General features: G+C 47.9%; 1 protein-coding gene across 3 annotated transcripts in view; it reads left to right on the top strand.

The window, feature by feature from the left end:
* Tango4 (transport and golgi organization 4) overlaps window positions 1-7,500 on the top strand; it is a 320,102-nt gene that overhangs the window by 130,714 nt on the left and 181,888 nt on the right. The window lies entirely within an intron of this gene.

Below are 7,500 nucleotides of genomic sequence, written 5' to 3'. Positions count from 1 at the left end.
ACCATCAACATGCACTCTCATATGATGCACTGCATTTCTAATACTGATAGATTTACAGACAGATATTATTTTCATATGTTTAATATCATTGACGAAGCTTTATTAGATGTATATTAATCTAAAGAGAGACTCGACTGACTTCCTAATTTCTTGTTATTGGTTCTGAGAACATAACACCAGTCCAGGGCTGTAGCCTGCAAGGCTGTCTATCGCATGCAGTGCCTGACACCACCAGAGATACCTCATACCATCCATGCAGTGCCTGACACCACCAGAGGTACCTCATACCATCCATGCAGTGCCTGACACCACCAGAGGTACCTCATACCATCCATGCAGTGCCTGACACCACCAGAGGTACCTCATACCATCCATGCAGTGCCTGACACCACCAGAGGTACCTCATACCATCCATGCAGTGCCTGACACCACCAGAGGTACCTCATACCATCCATGCAGTGCCTGACACCACCAGAGGTACCTCATACCATCCATGCAGTGCCTGACACCACCAGAGGTACCTCATACCATCCATGCAGTGCCTGACACCACCAGGGGTACCTCATACCAGCCATGCAGTGCCTGACACCACCAGAGGTACCTCATACTAGCCGTACTGTGCATGACACCACCAGCAGTGCATGACACCAGCCATATTATACCTGATATCACTAACAGTGCCTAACACCAGGTGTGTAGTTCCTGATACCAGTAACAGTGCCTGAGTCCACCTGTAGTGCCTGATACCACTGCCTATCACCTTGAGCTATACCTATCACCACCTGCAGTGGTTCACGACACTAGCAGTGTAGAACACTTCTTGCAGTGGCTGACACCACCTGCAGTGCCTGGCACGACCAGTAGAACCTGATACCACCAGCAGTGCCAGACACTTCTTGCAGTACCTGACATTATCTGCAGTGTCTCACAGTAGCAGCAGTGCCTGACACCATCAGCAGTGCCTGACACCATCAGCAGTGCCTGACACTACTAGCAGTTACTGGCATCTTCTGTAGTGCCTGACTCCAGCAGTGCTTGACACCACCAGCAGTGCCTGGCACCACCTTTAGTGCCTGACACCCGCAGTCCATGACACCGCTTACAGTGCCTGGCACCACCTTCAGTGCCTGACACCAGCAGTGCATGACACCGCTTGCCTGATACCACCTGCAGTGCCTGACACCAGCAGTCCCTGACCTAACATGCAGTGCATGACCCCACCTGCAGTGCCTAGCAGCCACTACGTGACATCGTGAGTGTGCCTGTAACTGCTTGTGATTCTCGTGTTTACCTCACGTCCTTAACTATTTTGCCTCAAGCTCTGGACCTCTTTACTTTGAGCTTTATAGCTCTATAAAGTGAAAGCTGTGAGGGTAGTGGTGTTGTATGAGGGTAGGAGTGTACACAAGGAGATACGTAGATGTATGAAGATAGAACTCAGTAAGGTTAGAGTTTGCGGAAAAGTAGAACTGTATAAATTCAGACCTGTATGAGGGTAGTGCTGTATGAGGGTAGTGCTGTATGAGGGTAGTGCTGTATGAGGGTAGTGCTGTATGAGAGTAGTGCTGTATGAGGGTAGTGCTGTATGAGGGTAGAGCGTATAAGGCCAGACTAGTATCGAGTGGAGCTGTATAAGGGCAGAACAGTGCTCCATTGCGCCGGTAAGGGCGACATTAGGTCATCAGGAGGTCATGATCATTATGTCATCAGCAATAAGCACAAAGTCATCACGCGGCTTCTGTGAGGTCATCAAGGTCATCATCAGTTACCACAGTCATTCTAGGTCCATACCAGGTCATTACCACAGGTCATAGGTCGGACGGTCTGCTTATCTTACCCACTCTTACACGTAGTGTAAACCCATCCTCCTCTCTGTTCCTCATCTCCCCATGTTCCTCCTCCTTTTCTCCCCGCTCCCTTGCCCTCCCCCGCTTGCCTCCCTATCCCGACCGGTCGCTGGGGGCGTAGGGATTGACCCCAATGACCTTCAGAAGACTACGTCATGTTGGGAGCTGCGCACCGCCCGCCTCTGCCTGCGTCGTTGCCCGACCAATCACGTGACGCCCTCCAGTCACGTGCACAAACAAACCCTGACGTCACATGCCTTATCCTAGTAATTTTTCCCCTGTTATGTGCCACAAACCTTCGTTTATATACACCTTTTTTTTCCGTATGATTCTGGGTTCGCAGTGATGTTTGGGGGATGGCATGGAGTCGGTGGTGTTACGATGAGGCACGGCAAGGCTACGATAGTGCCATGACTTGCTGCTTCTGTGGCAAATATGTGTCGCAGGCGGAGCCGAGTGAGAGAGAGAGAGAGGAACCATTCATTCTCATGGTAAAAACTGGTCATTATGAAGCGCGCTGCGTTGAGCCGTCCCCCTGTGCTTCTTGTCCCGTGTGTGAGTCATCTCCCCCTGCACGTGGGGAGGCAGGGGGAGGTGAGGCATGGAGCACGGGGGGGGAGGCAAGATTGGGGAGGGAGGAGGTACCTGAAGTGTCTTATTGCACGTTTGAGCGACCCTCTCTTCCTTTGGCCCCTCCCTCCACACTCGTCCCACATTCCTCCCCTCCCATCCTACTCTCCTGCACCCTTCCCCTTCCTCTCCCCTTCATGCCACCCCACCTTCCTCTCCCCTTCATGCCACCCCACCTTCCCACCACCTCGTACTAACCAGTGCTCACGTCACACGCGAGCAAGCATCACACACCAGGCGGCGTCGACCCGTAGGCTGGTCCTCAGCCCTCTGCTTCTCCCTCCCCCTCCCATGTACAGCCTCTGCTTCCCCCTCCCATGCACAGATTCTGCTCCTGTCTCTCCCCTGCTATGCACTAACTCTCCCCACCTCCCCTCTCTCATGCACAGGCGTCACTCATCTCCCACTTCTGGTCGAGCTCACTTTCCCGTGTCATCTCTCCACGATGCATTCCACACGCTCCCAGGTGCTCGTGCCTACTCTCACGTGCTCTACCACACGCTCCCAGGTGCTCATGCCTACTCTCACGTGCTCTACCACACGCCCTGAACACACTCTTCGTCCATCAGATAATCCTCTACCCAATCTTTGACATTCGCAGACACCGAGGCAAGCGCGCATGCACTCTTATTCACCCCCCCCCCCTCCCTTCCTTAGGTATTGTAAGACACAATCAGTTACTTTCAAGCACGACTTTACGCTCAAAGGTACTCCAGAAGACTCGTAAGGGCTTCTCCCTACTCCCGAACTCTCCCAAACACTCTCGTTAGGTAAGTACAGACTCCCAAGCCAACTCACGCACTTGCATGCAGAGCTGGGCTTTCCCCACACACTCTAATGCTGTCGTCCTCACGTCCTACACCCCAGCACACTCCCGACTGCTTGCCTACACCCCAGCACACTCCCGAGTGCTTGCCTACACCCCAGCACACTCCCGAGTGCTTGCATACACCCCAGCACTCCCACTCTGCCTTGCAGCCGTGCATGCAACACAGTCATGTGTAGAGAGAGACAAGCACGCAAGAAAAAGATAAATGTCGCAAGTGATCAGAAACAAACACACGCAGAAACACAACACTCGATTCTGACCCTCAACAAGTTAAGGACGATGGTACGACCCTTGAACACGGTGGTACGACCCTTGAACACGGTGGTACGACCCTTGAACACGGTGGTACGACCCTTGAACACGGTGGTACGACCCTTGAACACGATGGTACGACCCTTGAACACGGTGGTACGACCCTGGAGCACGACGGTGCGATCCTTCGGTATAATGACGCGAACTCTGACCTGACTTTTAAGGCTCTAGTCAGTTGTCCGGCCATCATGGATAAAGGTCGTACCGTCGTGCTCAAGGATCGTACCGTCGTGCTCAAGGATCGTACCGTCGTGCTTATGGTTCTCTTAAGGAAGCAGATCATAACATAGCCAACCTGCGTATCGAGATGAATTGGGTGATCAAGTCATTAAGCACAGATGGTTGAATTGTCTTCTTTTCGGCGCTGAACAGTGGACCTTAAGAGGTTAAAATTTGAGGACTCAAACGGCTGATTCATAATATAATGTCATGTGTGTGTGTGTGTGTGTGTGTGTGTGTGTGTGTGTGTGTGTGTGTGTGAAGAATACATTTTTACCTCTAGGTCACTTCAGTCGTTGAGGTCATTTGTCAGTCTACATTGTATCCTGTTATTTGCTGTCTGATCGTAGAAAAGTTATGGAGATGCGGTTTGTCGGCATCGCTTTTGGAAGTATAGTGCGTGAGCATCTGTTATCTTTATACCCGTTAGAGAAACACATGTTCGAAATTGCGTAAGGATACAGGTGTGTAGGGAAGAGCTGGGGAGACAGGTGTTTCGTCAGATACATCCCAGCAGCGAAAGTTGGGAGAAACACTGGATACTACACCTGTTGTATACTCTCACAGGTGATGATGGTGAGTGTACCCGTTGAGGTAAACTGTCTCCATGTATACCTTCCTAAGTCTTACGGATCTTATGAATAAGTTTGTGATAGTTTCAGTCATGTAGGAATACACCCGAGATATATACATTCGATTTGTGAGGAGTTGTGATGTTGTCGTGCATCCTGGTGAGTGTGAGCAGCGACACACACGGTAATGGATGTTAGAGGAGGCTATACTGTGTAGGATATGACACCCTGTGTCAACTAGCCCCTGGGTATGACAGAATGGCCTTAGTCGTATCTCACAAATGGTTGGCAATAACATCTCGATGGTGTCAACCGGTTTGATCAAATGTACATAATCAAGTACCCGATGACGTGCAACGCATTGCCAACACCCAGTGGCTTGTTAACGACCAATTGACACCGAGTTACAACCATGGCGTCCTCGTTTACCACTTGGTCTGGTACAAAAGCTAAATAATGGAAGGGAGTCAGTTTGTGAAGGTTAGATTGGATACACATTGAACGCTAGTCTGCCAGCTCTCCTTACCACACACACACACACACACACACACACACACACACACACTTATATATTGACATCGAGAGTAATCAGAAGCACTTGTCTGGTCACATACTTACGCAGGAGAAAAGGAGGTCAACGTGGTTATCTCCTGTGTTCAGATACCATGCCTCCCATATCTACTTCTTATCAGTAGAAATACTCACCATGAATGGACAAGATTGGTGGCTCCAGTGCTGGTGAATGAACAAGATTTAAAGCTGAATTTATGACGGGTGATCAAGATCTACAACTACATGTACAATGTATGATCAAGATCTACAACTACATTTACAATGAATGGTCAAGATCTACAACTACATTTACAATGAATGGTCAAGATCTACAACTACATTTACAATGAATGGTCAAGATCTACAACTACATTAACAATGTATGATCAAGATCTACAACTACATTAACAATGTATGATCAAGATCTACAACTACATTAACAATGAATGATCAAGATCTACAACTACATTTACAATGAATGATCAAGATCTACAACTACATTTACAATGAATGATCAAGATCTACAACTACATTAACAATGAATGATCAAGATCTACAACTACATTTACAATGAATGATCAAGATCTACAACTACATTTACAATGAATGATCAAGATCTACAACTACATTTACAATGAATGATCAAGATCTACAACTACATTAACAATGAATGATCAAGATCTACAACTACATTAACAATGAATGATCAAGATCTACAACTACATTAACAATGTATGATCAAGATCTACAACTACATTTACAATGAATGGTCAAGATCTAGGGCTAAACATACAGTGAATAAAGTCTGCTGCTGAATCTATAATGAATGAACGAGTTCTACATCAAAGTTAGAATGAGAGAACACATAATGATGTGGACATTGTTTACATTGTGTACGTGGCAAGATGCTGGGCTTGAGAAGGTTGCCGCCTTAACCCCCAGCTGCCGCTGCTCCGTCAACATCACAGGCAGTTACTGATCATCAAAGAGGTTCTGAATGTTCCAGCCTTCCAGAAGCTGAGCCTCCTGGAAGCTCATTCCAGCAGCCATGGGCTTTGATAGGAATACTTTTGCATGAGAGCACGATGATACGATCCTTTAACGCGACGTTGTTCGAGCCCTCAACACGACGATAAGACCCTTGAACACGACGATACGACCCTTGAGCACGACGATACGACCCTTGCATACAATGGTATGCTCCTTGAACACGACGGTTCGATCACTGAGCACGACCTTGACGATGATACTGTGAACTTTAGCCTGATCCTCGAGGGTCTGGCCAAAACGCAAACCATTATATTCCTCGGTTGTACCGTCGTATACAAGGGTCGTACCACCGTGCTGAAGGGTCGTATTGTCGCGCTCTAGGGTCGTGCCGTCATGCTTAAGGGTCTTGATGGCTTATGCTGATTTAGAACTCCGTGAAGATTTTAGTCTTACTATCATCTACGTCTCAACTAATTCCAACAAATCGACGAATGACCTCACGAAACTCCGGTCTAATGTGGGGTTGCTGGTCTGACCTCAGCCTCAGGGGAGAGGGAACCTCACCACAGGGAATGGGTTACACAACCCTGTAAGGCTCTGAGGGCCTTGTAGATGTCATCTGCTGACTTCAGAGTGTTGTGCTAAGCTGACATACAAGGACGGTCCAAAGACCTTACCTAGCGATAAACACTCGGAGATTAGATGAGTATCATACAACTATTTCATGAATTAGTGGTAATGTATTCTCTCTCTCTCTCTCTCTCTCTCTCTCTCTCTCTCTCTCTCTCTCTCTCTCTCTCTCTCTCTCTCGCTTTATCTGTATCTCTTTCACTACAGCATATCTGCGCAGTGACATTTGGCTGTATTCTGAGAGCTCAGTTGGAATTGCTTGGCGCCAAGTAGCTTGCTATTAATCAAATGTTGATACACAGACACTAATCAGTACCATGAAAATACTTTTCTATTATGCAGAAATATAGAGAAAGACCACGTCACATTGTTCCTGAAGACCACGTCACATTGTACCTGCAGACCACGTCACATTGTTCCTGAAGACCACGTCACATTGTTCCTGAAGACCACGTCACATTGTTCCTGAAGACCACGTCACATTGTTCCTGAAGACCACGTCACATTGTTCCTGAAGACCACGTCACATTGTTCCTGAAGACCACGTCACATTGTTCCTGAAGACCACGTCACATTGTACCTGCAGACCACGTCACATTGTACCTGCAGACCACGTCACATTGTTCCTGAAGACCACGTCACATTGTTCCTGAAGACCACGTCACATTGTTCCTGAAGACCACGTCACATTGTTCCTGAAGACCACGTCACATTGTTCCTGAAGACCACGTCACATTGTACCTGCAGACCACGTCACATTGTTCCTGAAGACCACGTCACATTGTTCCTGAAGACCACGTCACATTGTTCCTGAAGATCGGAAACTAGTACGGACCCCCGGACATTTCAAACAACTTTTTAAGATATCTAGAAACATTTGGAAAGGTTCTCCTTTTTTTCACTTAATGTAACATTGGGC

The sequence above is a fragment of the Panulirus ornatus genome, chromosome 46, assembly GCF_036320965.1.
Source record: "Panulirus ornatus isolate Po-2019 chromosome 46, ASM3632096v1, whole genome shotgun sequence".
Classification (NCBI taxonomy): domain Eukaryota; kingdom Metazoa; phylum Arthropoda; class Malacostraca; order Decapoda; family Palinuridae; genus Panulirus; species Panulirus ornatus.
This window is presented reverse-complemented; position numbering and strand designations above follow the sequence as displayed.